At 42.3% G+C, this 13,689-nt stretch overlaps 1 long non-coding RNA gene across 2 annotated transcripts in view; it reads right to left on the reverse strand.

Annotated features, from left to right (window-relative positions):
* Positions 1–5,824: 5,824 nt before the first annotated feature.
* The window catches only part of LOC141803960 (uncharacterized), a 29,210-nt gene continuing 21,345 nt past the window's right edge, over positions 5,825–13,689 (reverse strand). The window contains exon 3 of one of the 2 annotated variants that reach the window (XR_012599622.1): positions 5,825–6,420. This is a non-coding gene — a long non-coding RNA (uncharacterized LOC141803960). Of the gene's footprint in view, positions 6,421–6,666; positions 6,706–13,689 lie in introns of those variants that run through there. The other variant, XR_012599623.1, reaches the window with a different exon arrangement.

A 13,689-nucleotide genomic window follows, 5' to 3' on the forward strand; every position in this document is an offset into this window, starting at 1 on the left:
AGCTCCGGGCTGTAACCTAGATTTTTAAAAAACCTCCCGTCGTCGCTTCGCGCTCAATCGGACTCTGTGGAGTGAGACGCGGAGTGGGGACGGAGAAGGAGGGAAAGCGGCTGTTTCCTCTCTCCTCCTGATGGAAACAGTGATAGGAATGAACGCGGGGGCTTTCAGCACCGCATCATGGAAACAGGCAGCGCGCTGAGCCCGTCTCTCATTGTCCGGGGAGGAAGAGTCTGCGCGGGTTCTTTGTTTATCCAGGCGGCTCGGTTCTCCTCGCCGAAACACGCACAGCAGCTCCCCGGGGCCCAAACTCGGAGCGAGCACCGGCTCCTGCGCTCCCCTCGCGGCTTTTCCAGCTCCTTACCTGCCGCTCTCACACTCCGCTGACGCGCCTTTCTCACATTTTTAACCCACATCTTTGAAATCCAGTTGAAGCGGAATCACTCCCAGCTGGCGTGGAGCGTTAATATTCAGGGGACAAAGGGGCTCTGGAGGCTGGAGAGTGGGCTGAACCGGGCTCTCCAGCGGGGGTTTGAGCTGAAGTTGCTCCGTTTGAATGGAGGCAGAGAGCTCAGGCAGGCGGTGCGTAATTCTCCCTCATGTCAACTTTCGGCGCTCGGGGTCGTGTTGGGTTGTTGTTGATTCGTCCACTGGCCTTGTTTTTCAGAAAGCAACAGTGGGCCTGCGTGGCTGCACCGAGCGACCCGGTTTGTTTACCGACTCAGGAAGGTCGGCGGCGGCAGCTGCTCTGTTTATTCAGGCTCCGTTCACCGGAGAGTCCGTGACACAGCGAGCCGCGGCTTCCGCTTCTTCTTCTACTTCATTATTTCTGGAGCACTTTTTGCAGGGCGCGTTTGTCTCTCAGGGGAAAAGTTTTTCTCTCTTTTTCTGTAATGCAGCCCACTTCTTTCTTACTGTGTGTGTGTGTGTGGCCGGGTTGTGGAGGTGTGATGTGACGGTGCTGGTTTTCCCCTCTTTGTGATCGGTCACCACTTTGGGCTCTTTCCTCCCCTCTGACCACCTCTGCGCCTCTGTAAATATTAATTACCCTTTAGTTGGACTTTGGATCAGATTGGGTAAAACTTTAATAGCCCCCGCGGTGGGGGGGTGGTGGTGAGGGGGGTGGAGGGGGGAGTCGGGGCTCCGCAGCAGCGGCAGCGACAGCAGGGGGAGAGAAAAGGATCCAACCTTCAGATAATAAGTGCAGCAGCAGCAGCAGCAGCGAGGCGCGGGGCTGAATAATTCTGAGTGATTGAAACAAATGAACACTCTGAGGAGGTGGAGAGGGAAAAGTTGGGGCCTGGTATTAGCTCTGATAATCCGGGGTGCCTGCTCAGCCACTATTTATAGTTGTGGAGCATTTTTACGCACAAGCGCCTTTTTACGCACAGTGGGAGAGTGCGCGAGCAGAGCGGAGCGGAGCGACTCAACCTCATTTGTCTCCTGCCAAGGAGCCGCCGATGCTCCTAAACAGCTTAATGGATTTCAACCAATAAGATTATGTAAAGTAATTAATCAATAGGGTGGATGTGTTGGATGTGCGGGGCGTGCGTGCGGAGGGGATCACGGGCTGGGGACGCTCGACACAACGAGGAAACCGAGCGCTATTAATAGTGTCGGCGGGCGGTTTTCCGGTCTGAGCGGGGCGAACAGACCCCTGAGGTGTGTGTGACGGTGTGTGTGGTGGTGTGTGTGCGGGCGCCGGTGCGTCTTTACGCGCTCCAGGCCGCGCTCCTCGCCTGCCATGTGTCGTCTTCTATTGTCCTTCGCTGCTCCGTTACAACGAGCGGCCAGCAGCAGCAGCAGCGTGCACCGCGCTCGCCGCCGCCTCCCCCTCTCCTCCTCCTCCTCCCCTCTCCTCCTCCCTCCTCCTCCATCACCCCCTCCCTCTCTCCTCCCGCCCTCCCCTGCTTCTGCGCCGTCCTGTGTTATTTTAAATGGCGCGGTGCACTCTGGGTATTGCAGTGCCTCTCCCGGGCGTGTCTCGTGACATATGGCGGTGACGGCAAGCAGGAGAAGACTACAATACCCAGAGTGCTCCTGGGGCCACATCAAAGTATCAGATTACAACACATTAGAGGGGACAGAGCGGGAGGAGGAGGAGGGAGGATCTGCAGAGAGCAACATGGAGTTTAAATAGGAAGGCTTCACTCTGACAGGGAAGGAGCTCCCAGCATGCACTGGGGCTTAATAACCAGGCCATCAGGTATCAGCTGCAGCGATAAGTTTGATCGTTTCTGACTCTTGTGTTTGTTTTTCATCAGGAACTGAAAGAGAAGAAGCTGCAGGAGGAGAAGGAGAACGGCAAAGACGCCTCCACCAACGGAAAGGTAAAACCGCCATCCACCTGTGGCTGCGCCCGCCATCGCCATCCGCCACGTTAGAGAGCCAAACTGACCCATCAAACCTTTCTGTCTTTAGGAGAATGAGGAGAACGGAGAGCCCGAGGTAGACGATGAAGAGGACGAGGAGGTGGATGAGGAAGACGAGGAGGATGACGGAGAAGGTAGCTTGAGGTTATCCGTTGCTACGTCAGTGTCGTTTCATTTCTCCACAAGACAACGTCCAAACGTGTCTCCCTTTCCCTCCTGCAGGTGATGAGGAAGATGAGGAGGATGATGAGGACGATGTCGAGGGCGGCACAAAACGGGCAGCTGAGGACGACGACGATGACGATGAGGTGAGGCGGTGGTGACTTCCACTTGAAAACGAAGACGACTCCAGGTTCAAACTCTGATTTCTCACCGAGTCTTTCTTCTTCTCCTCTTCCTCTCAGGACGACGTCGACCCCAAGAAGCAGAAAACCGATGACGATGATTGATGCGTTTTTCCCCCGCGCCATCCTGCTGAACCACTTCCTGATTCTTCACCTCTGACTGTTTTTAGATGTCACAGGTGGGGGAGCTGGAGGACTGACTTAAAGGAAAAAAAAAAGTAAAAAAAATCCAACATGGTCATTAGCAAGTAGAGTTCAACAAAAACATCGACCACGTCCACCACTCACTCTTCGATCTCCCCTCAAAACTGCAAAACAAATTTTCTAGAGGACACACGCCAACACAGCGACGCAGAAATCCGGCTTCTCTTCAACAACTCGAACGGAGAATTTGTTTGTATTTTTATTTACATTTTATAATTTTGTACATATTGTTAGGAGGAGGGGGGGTCCGCTTCTCTCTCAGCAGCAGCGACCTTGTCAGACCAAATCGGTGCTTCTTTAAAGAAAGATTTTACTTGGTTGACCATGTTACGATATCTCAACAGATACTAGAAGAAAACCTGTAAAAACAGCTAAAAACACGAAAGACAAAAACCTCTTAAGCCGTTGAACTCAGAGCATTCCAGTAAATTTAATGTATGTACTTTAGCTGTACCATAACTAGTTTGTTTGTATGGGAGGGTAAGGCCAAAGAAAAGAGCCTCTTTTCTTTTTCCTTTTCTTTTGTTTTTGTCAGCGACTTTTTGTTTTATGACGGCCTGTTTTGATGTATGTGTGAAGTTTGTTGTTTGACAATAAACCGGACTTTTATTTTGTGAGTTGTACTTTGTATCTCTGCTCCTTTTTTACTCCCGGTCCCCCAGACCATCACAGTGTCTGGTTTTCTGTATCATACGGTGGCCTGGAAGGTCAACCACAGACACACGTTTGACCAAAATTCACTAAGAGTTGAAGAAATGATGCACAAAACCATTTCATTCACTGAAATGCAAATTCAAAACAATCAGGAAATGCACAAATATCTCATCAAAGACCAAACATTTTCACTGAATTTTAGAAATACTTTCCATTTTCTGTCAAAATTAATTCTCAAAGTGGAGAAAAGCAGAAAAGTATTTAAAGAAAGTAATAAAACAAGTTGTAACAGTTTGTCTTGTAAGATATGAAGCTGTGGGCTCAGCATCACGTGTGTCACTGCTGTCTCAGTTTTCTCTTCAAAGTTGAGTCCTTCACCTGGATACATTCAGGACAACCATGGCTAAAGGCTACTGTAAGTCAATTATGTCTTCATGTGCAACAAAAGTCTGATTGTATTTCTAAAAACAATGAGAAAATCAGGAATTAGTGTAAACAACATGAAGGAAAAGTGGGAAATCAGGATTGGTGGCACGACCTTCAAAAGATCTACAGATTTTGACGTTTTCAGTGTGACATGAAGTCCTACACCTCTATAGGTTCAGATGAACCATGACTAAAACCAGATTATCTCAACAAAAGCTCCCGAGCTCTATCACACAACCAGAACGCAGTAATTATCATAACATTATTACAACCTGTTCACTCTTTATAAACTACAGTCAAACCTGTCACTGATGTTTACACATTTACAGTCAGAGCTTCTGTCATTAATGATGACACTAAATAAAATCCTGTGTTAACATTTAGTTGAACTAAATCTTCATCCCATCTGTCAATAAAGCCTGCCACCGCTCTACTTCACCTCCTACAACATCAACAGCCCACCAACTTTCCATGCACCTGTGGCTAACCTCAAGTTTTACAGCCCTGGGAAGATAACTACATCTACAAAAAGACTAATCTGGAAGAAAATACTGATTTTAATTCTGTGAGGATGGATTCATTTAACTGACAATGTGACGGATTAATATACATGATTGATATGTGGTGAGTCATTAGCAAATAACAAAATGATGAGTTGAGTGATGCTGTCAAATTCAAGCACTCTTTCAAAAATTTTGCTATTTTTTCCTAATTCTTTTTTTTTTAATTTTTTTTTACATTTTATATTTGATATATATTTTGTTAATTTATTTCATTTTTTTGCCAATTCTTGAGCATTTTTTTTACTGTTACAATTGTTAAAAATTGTGGTTTTTTAAGAATAAAAAAAATGTTGACATCACATTTACAGTTTTATGAGTTTAAAAATCTTGTTGAGAAAAAATGGTTCCTGTGACAGTAAAGGTCGCAGACCCCTTGGCTTAAAGAGCATTAGCAAATAACAAAATATAACAAATTCAGCAAAATCATCAATATATGTTATCAAATTCAGGTGTAATCTGAAAACTTTTGACATTTTTTTGGGATTTTTTTTTTTGTAGATTATTTTAGATTGCAAACTTTGGAAATTTCAAAATCTTTTGGATTTTCTGCATATTTTTAATATAACATTTAAAAAAAAATGTAGTTAATTTTTTTCATTTTTTACATTTTTGCAACTTTTTGAAATTCCAAAATCTTTTCCAATTTTTAAAATTTCAAAAATTTCTGAAATATTTTGAAATTCCAAAAAAATTGAAATATTAGAAGAAAAACAACAAACAACTAAGACATCACATGCACAATAAATTCAATAGTTTACTTGTTTGGATATTTTTTACTATAATTTACTACTCATAAAATTTTAAAAACTTCATATTTTTTATTGTGACTATAAAGTTGATTTTGTGGCACTGGAATGACTTTAATCCAGGTGAGCTGGGGCAGAATGGCTCCTATGATGGTAAAGGTTGCAGACCCCTGGTCATGATGGATGACGAGTGTCCAAACACTAAGAGTCGTGCAAAAAGAGGTAAAAAAAAAAAAAAATCTCTGAGATGCAGCCTGTGACTGTGATTTGAATAAAATGCACATGTAGAATTTTTTTCAAGTGGAGAAAAACAATAAAAAAAAACTAAAGAAACTGGCTGCACACAGACTTCACTCTGTTTTATGTCTTTATTGTTTCACCAATGAAGAAAAAGTTAGAAAACAGTTTAAAAATGCTTAAAGAAAGCACACACTGTGTTAGTGATTAGTATAACACTACAGGAAAGACTCTCAGGTATGAGCTGCCTCACAGGTATTAGTTAAACGCACCTTCTCCCTCTGTGGTCGGACCTGCAGGGCTCACAGCCGGTCGGCTGCCCGGCCTCCTCCTCTGGGTTAAAACGTGGGTTAACAGACTTCTAATAAAGCCGGTGGTGAAAGTTTATTGATAGAGCGTTTATCTGAGAGCAGAGTTTACACAGCCCGCAGTGAAAAGACGGAGAAACAAAGAGAAGGAGGATGAGACAAAGGTACGGGCTGAAATACAAACTTACAACACATTCCTTTAAAATGTCTCTCTCCTGATAAAGAGGCTCAAATTTCTCTGGCACAGCTTCAGGACTTCACACCTGCAGTCTCTGTTTGTGCCAGCAGGGGGCGACAAATCTGATGTCTGTGTTGAAACTTTCCTCCCTCAGTAAATGTTTGAGATCATGGTCTGAGAGTCTACTTTAAGTCTTCTCCTTTGGTCAGGGATGGTCCATGTGGACTCACAGATTCATCAACCTCCTGGAGTCCTCTCCCACCGCTGCAGGTCTGAAACAAAGCTGGAGGAGGATCCTGAAGGAGGAACATGGAGGAGGAGGAGGAGGACCTGAGCTCTGTTCGGTCATGTCAGCTGCAGCCTGCGGGGCCCTAAAGTGAGTGAGGAAGTCCTGACACAGGAATGTAGAAAACACACCATTACACACACTCCCAGGATGAAAGATGTCCCCGTTTCTCTTCACGCAGGCTGATACACTCCCTCAGCTCAGGTACAGGTGAGACCAACAGGTGCTGAGGAGTTACAATCAAACTGCTGAGCCAGAGTTTGCTGAAAAAGCCGTGGACAGTCTGAGAAACTGTCTCATCTTTCAGAAACAGTCATAGCTCAGGGACGGCACTGAGTGGTTGGTGTGTGTTCCCGCTCATTATTTCACACACTTCCCGTCTGTCTTCACCTACAATCAAGAAAAAAACAATCCCCGGAAAAATTTGAGTTAAAAAAAGAAAAGCTAAATATGACTTGTGTATATTTTCCATTTCAGACAGAAATGTCAGATATTTCATTCTCTTCACTCCATTGTTTTTCCAGGTGTTACTTTAATGACACAGCGCAGCTGAACTACCAACATGTCTCAAAATATGGTCCAGTTTATTGCAACAACGGATTTTAGGTTACTTAAAGACAAAAATAAGTTAAAATTTAAAAATATTAGTCATACATTTTTGAGAATAAAGTGGAAAAATTTGCAGTATTTTGTGAAAATTTGACCATTTTTTTATACAAATTCTACAAAAAAGCATTACACTCCTTGATTTTATTTCCAAAAATAGTCATAAAATCCACAAGATCATCAGGAAATTACTGAAATAAAGTTATGAGGGGGTTATTTTAAATATCCTTAATTTGGAGACCCATTAGTTAGAATCTCATCCACAGGGTTAGAAAGCAAACCTCAAGTAAGGTTAGTACTGATCATAACAAAACAATCAGTGAATCCAACAGAGTTTTTTACTTTAGATTTTGTCAATTAAAAAAAAAAGGAAGAAGAAAAACTCAAATAGTTGCTGGTAGGGATGGGTACCGAATTAGGTCGATTATAGGTACACACCACATTCTGTCTGTGGTACCAAGTACCAATTCATGTAAAACTAAAAGGTACCATGTGTAGGTACCTTAACACGCAAGAGTATGCAATTTTCCATGCTGGGCATGAACACAATATTGCAAGGTTAAAGGATTAATTTGTAAAATTGGAAGAAAGACACTTTATTATTAAACAAATCAATATTTATTATCACATAAATACACAAAAGTACCACAAAACTGGTACCGTTGAGTATCCAGTATCAATTGCCAGGTACAGGGCATCCGTACCGTGTAGTTTCAAATGTGAAAGGTACCCATCCTTTGTAGCTAGACTCAAAAAGAAAATAATATTTTATATTTTAAATTGAAAGAAAAAGCTCAAAGTTACTGGATCAGAATAAAACAAGGTGTTTCAGACCCCAGGGTGGACCCAGGACACGATGGAGACCATTACCTGGGAACTCTTCGTTATCCCCCTAGATGAGCTGGTGGAAGTGGCCGGGGACAGAGGCCACTGGTCTCCCCTGATGGCATTGCCCCCCTGACCCAGACCAAGCTAATGGAAGGTTGGATGGATGGATTTTGATTGCAATGTTTAGTGGTCAAAGTCCTGTGCTAGTGAAATTAGTCATCCCTCAGACCCCGGTCTGGGTCATGTACTTACCGTAGCTTTGTCTACAGGTCTGCTGTGGTTCCTAAATAGTGCTCTACTGGGTTTTGTGATGTGGTTACCAGCTGTGTTAAGCTGGCTGTTTCCATCCTTCTGGCTTTAACTCAATCATCAACATTTGTTTACTGCTCTCACCTGACAGGACTTCAAAGTCTGGGGATAACTAATATCTGTTGATGATTGTGGCCTCGGTGTTTCACATTATTTCACATTATTTCACAGTGTAAACTGATTTTTATCCTCTCCTTATTTTTATTTAGATTCTGTCTTTTTTTCAGAGAGGTTAGGTTAGCGGACAGAGCAGGAAACAAGATGAAAGGTGTTGGATTAAAACCCAGCCGACTGCTCAAAGGTCGGCCTCATGGGGCAAACAACCCAGACCGCAAGGCCATATCAGCGCCCCTTGCTGAAGTTGAATTTTGCAAAGTTTTAGACGTCTTCACACCTTCAGCCTACATGGTTAACATGTGACCAATATTTTGGGCATTGTCTGTGAACAACATAACCCAACGGATCTTGATGAAATTTTCAGGAAATGTTCAAAATGGGATAAGGAAGATGTCGTTAAATCTTGGAGGTGATCAGGATCACTGTCTGGATCCAGGACTTTGTTAAAGTTTCTTTATCATTGTGAGATAGGGCTGTTTTCACCATATGTGTATATAGCTCCACGATAAATGGTCGGATTGCTTTGCAAAACAATACAAGACAAGTTCACCATAATTTCTGACAGATGTAAAAGTACGATCCAGATCCTGGCAACATTCTGGAGACTAAGATCCTGAATATTGAAATATGTACCGGGTCATCATCATTTTCAACACAGTCAGGAAACAAATTATCGTACAAACCTGCAGCTAACACCAAACTGTAGCAGACAGTGCTGAAAGGAAGTATAACATTAAAGTCGGCCTAAAGTGTTAGTGTTGGTGGGGGTCTGCGCTCTCTGAGTGCTTTTCTAGTCTGTTTAAGTGTTGAGTAATTCTTGAGAAGAACAGTGAGGATGATGATTATATTTAGTCATTTAGTTCACTAAAGAAGCACACACAGGTGACTTCATGAGAGGCTCCAAACTTCCCCAAAGTGTAGAGAAACTTCACCACCAGCTTCTTGATTATTTAATAGATCTGCAAAGAAATTAGATCTTGAAATGGACGTGCGGTGCAGTGAGGAGTGTGTTCCCTGCAGTAAACGTTGGTCTGACACACACTCTCAGATGAGTCCTGACATGACATCAGATCAGAGCCTCGGGCTGGAGATGGTAAGTCAGTCCTGTGTTGCACGCCAAAAACATGTAACACTCATCAGCTGCACCCTGATTGGCTGTCGTCTAAGGAGCGGGAAACAGCCGTCCAATGGGGGTCAGTGTGTGGGGTTTGAACCTGTGGAACCGCCAAGCTCTGCGGGTTCACCTGAGTTTGAGTTCACTCAAGCAGCAGCCAATCAGAGAGCAGAATCTGTGCTTTCACCCTGAAGGTTTGATCTGACAGTGACCGACTTCACAGACAACATTTCACTCTTAACACGTTTAGACGAGTTACTGTAAAACATGGTGCGTAAGACACACCTTTCACCGTCATCTAAAATTAACTCTCAAACACCAACGCAAACAATAAAGACATATTTTACCACTTCAGTCCTAATAAAGGACCCAGAAGATGGCGCTAAAGCTGCAGTGTAACAGATGCTTGATAAGTTGAGAGGCAGATCAGTTGAGTGACGCCACGTTTTAACGCTTTTCTCCCTCATTAGGTCTTAAACGTATGGTCTTTAAACTGATTTTTTTACTGTGAGGAGGAAGACACTTGACATTCTTTACAAACAAACGAACTTGTCTTGTTCATACAGGAAACTATGACAGGGGATTAAGACCATGTTAAAGAAAAAAAGGTAAATCATAAATTTATGATATTCCATAGCTGGACTATAAGAAGAACAGTCGCCTGTACAACATGAGGAACATGGAGCATCGGTTTGGTGAAAGTAAAGTCCCACTGATGAGTTACTGATCAGGGAAAGATGGATCTGTGAATATCTTTCTAACTTTATCAAAGTTCCCAGTATCTTCGCTATCTTTCAGTGTTTTTATACTTAGGATGATGTTTTGCTGTTGTGGCAAAAAGATGAAAAACTCCTAACTCGTGAAACCTACGCTAAAGAGTTTATTCTTTAATGTGTCCCCAAATCCTCTGTTGTAAGAAAACAAAAGCATGATGAATGACACTTGAACTATTTCTACAAAGGTCGTTAAGGAATCATTTCATAGGACAGTGACAAGAGTTTGTGGAGCTGTAATTAGGATCCTCTGCTTCCACATCCCTGTCTTTGTTTTCTAATTTTTCTTTCTTTCATTATTTTTGAACAGAAATTTAGAAGGAATGGATACTGAGTTCCAGCTTTCATCTGGTGCTTTGTCGCCCCTGTGTGTTCAAACTCAGAGTTGCATTTGGTGCCCCTGAATGTGTCATGATAAGAACATAAACTTTTTTTTTTTCTTTTTCAGTAAAGATAATGTTTGTGTTGTTTAGTTTTTTGTCTTTAAATAAAGCAATTCAATCATTTTGCTCTTCTTGCAGGGTCACATTTTTGTCCGCTCACCGATCTTCAGACGTTTTCATGAGAAAGTAAGTCCAGGTATATTTGTGTTTCTCACTTTCTCCTTGTTATTTTTTTTTTCACTCTTTTTATATCTGAGATTTTCTGTCAGATGTTCCTAACAAACATTTTTTTTTCATTTCTGAAACCATCGTCTGTGGCCCACAGAAAAAACTTCAGACTCTCTCTCTCTGTAAATGTGAGTAACCAGGTTAAAAATCTAGGGGTGATATTGGACTCAGACCTGAACTTTAACAGCCACATCAAATCAATAACATCAGCTGCTTTTCACCATCTCAAAAACATCTCCAGGATTAAAGGAATAGTGTCTAAACCTGACTTAGAGAGACTGATCCATGCGTTTGTCTCCAGCAGGTTAGATTACTGTAGCGGCCTGCTCAATTGACTCTCAAAACGAGCTGTAAGACCAGAGTCAGCACATCCAGAACGGAGGATATACGACCATATTAGTCCAGTGCTCAGGTCTCTGCACTGGCTTCCTGTGGCTCAGAGAATAGACTTTAAAACAGCTCTGCTTGTTTACAAGTCTCTTCATGGTTTAGCACCAAAGTACATCTCTGACATGCTAGACCCATATGTACCAACTCGGTCTCTGGGAACCTCAGGGAGAGGTCTCCTGCTGGTGCCCAGAGTCAGGACTAAACACGGTGAGGCTGCATTCCAGTTTTATGCCCCCAAAATCTGGATCAGTCTTCCAGAAGATGTGAGACAGGCCTCAACTCTGACGTTTAAATCCCTGCTGAAAACAGTTGAAAACTGTTAAGCTTAGCATACAACAGCTGAAAGTATTTTATCTGCACTCTCCTCTTTTACTATAGTTTGTTTTATTAAATCCCAGAGAAGCCAAATTATTTTTTTAGCCTTATTTTATCACTCTTATTTATGTATTCTTATTGTACAAAATATGATGATGATGATGATGATGATGATGATGATGGTAGGTTTATTCATTATTGCACATGTTTTATAGCATACTGTTACTCTGTAAATTTCCCTATTGTGGGATAAATGATGGATCGTCTTATTTTAGAAACATGAACATAATCCTCCCTGATGACCACAGGCTCCGCCCACAGGGACCATGCAGGTACTGAGGGTGACACACCTTCCTTTTCAAGCTCTTCCTGTTCTCTTCGTAGTGCTCAGGCCCAGCACAACAACATCAAGCAGATGTGAGGTTTTTTTTCATTATGAAGTGTTTTTATTTCTGTTTCATCCAACAGTTTAAAGCAGGAGAGTGTGTTTCTTTGTAACGTAACACAAAATAACGGTAGAGAGCAGCAAATAACATTTCAGAGTGCTGGAGCTGTGTTTTTCTGCTTCACTGATCAGGATATTTTCTGTTTTTGTGAGACTTTAGGGTTTGAAAAAGCTTACAGACACATATTTATACAATACAGAATAACACTGAGTTAAACATGGAGTCAACAGTTTCCCACTAACGTATCATCTTTCTCCTACAGACAGTTAGAGGTGGTAAACTTTGAAATCAGCAACAAGCACTTGTATGCAGATGGAGACAGACCCCCTTGAAAACACACATGCACACACTGTCTCCACCACGCCCTCCTTCATTGTGTTACTTTCACACCTAATCTCTATAGAAATACACACACACACACACACACACACACACACACACACACACACACACACACACACACACACACACACACACACACACACAGTGGACCATCAGGGGTCTATACATTGCCCTGGAAACCAGGGGCTTGCCTAGCAACAGCTGGTGTGTTAATAGGCTCCTGAAGATGCATAACCCCCCCATCACTCACTCACTCGCACACACGCACAAACACACACACACACACACACACACACACACACACACACACACACACACACACACACACACACACACACACACACACACACCAAGTCTTCAGGGAGGGTGGGTTACAAAGGCACCATGTGGCATCGCCTCAATACTCTGTTTAGAGAAAACTTGCGTTCTTAATGAGTACAAAAAAAATGTAAGTTTCTAAATTATGTTTGTTTGTAAAAAGTTGAAAAACGCTGCTCTGAATAATTTCCAGACGTTGATCGATTTACATTTCTACATTTTTGCTAACGACAGATTCTTCATAAAGGACAATCTACAGATGGGACCAGACTTTATTTCTCTATCTTTTAACTTCGCCCTTATTAAGTTTAAGCAACTTAAACGTCACTAATACAGTTTCACATAGAATAATATAATACTAATGAAATTAAAAAGCATAAAGGTATATATTACATTAAGTAAATAAACAAACAGAAGATGAAGGAGAAAAGGGTGGGGGATGGGGGGTGGGGTGTCAGACCAAAGGCCAAGACAAAAAGGTTCAGGTTTTAACCAGTGGTTCATTTAACCGCTGATGTCAGAGGTAATTAAAGGTTCCCTGTGGTGTAACGCCTAACAATGCCACCAGTAGTGTGCACAGAGGGGGGCGCCAAAGTGCCCTCTTGGTTTGAAATACACAAATTTTTAAGAGGGTTGGGCTCAGAACACATTTCCTCTGATAAGTCCTGTGATACATCTGTATTTATCTGTTTCCCATCTGTCTTTTTTTTTTTTTAAGATTATTACCTGAATATATTTCTGAGAACATCTGATAAAAATTACAGATCACCTTCTGATTGTGTCTTTGTCAAGAATCAATTTGGGATGGGTTCATTACTCCCTCATTCACTCAAAGGGATATCTGTAAAGGTAAGATCTTTAGGGGTCTAGCATTTTCATTATTGAGCTAATGAGTAGATTAGCTCAGTTAGCTTGAATCCATATTGTTAAAGGTTTTAGCTGTGCAGGACAAAAATTGTGTCTTGAATTTAGGTCTCTAAGTCCTCCATGTGATTCGGATAATTGCGATGTTTTGGAGTCTGATCCTTAGTTGTCTGTTTTTTGATATGAACTTTGAAATGAGCCCATTTGTGTTCATCATCAATAGGTTGAGGAATTTCAATAGGTAACACCCATAGACTGTAAAAAAAAAAAAATAGACGTTAGCTTGCTCGGACCGCTCCCCCTGGTGGCTGGCTGCAGTATAGGTTAAAAAATCGGGCTTT

The sequence above is a fragment of the Halichoeres trimaculatus genome, unplaced genomic scaffold (genome assembly GCF_033239565.1).
Source record: "Halichoeres trimaculatus isolate MK-OKI-2021-1 unplaced genomic scaffold, fHalTri1.1 fHalTri1_scaffold_15, whole genome shotgun sequence".
NCBI lineage: Eukaryota > Metazoa > Chordata > Actinopteri > Labriformes > Labridae > Halichoeres > Halichoeres trimaculatus.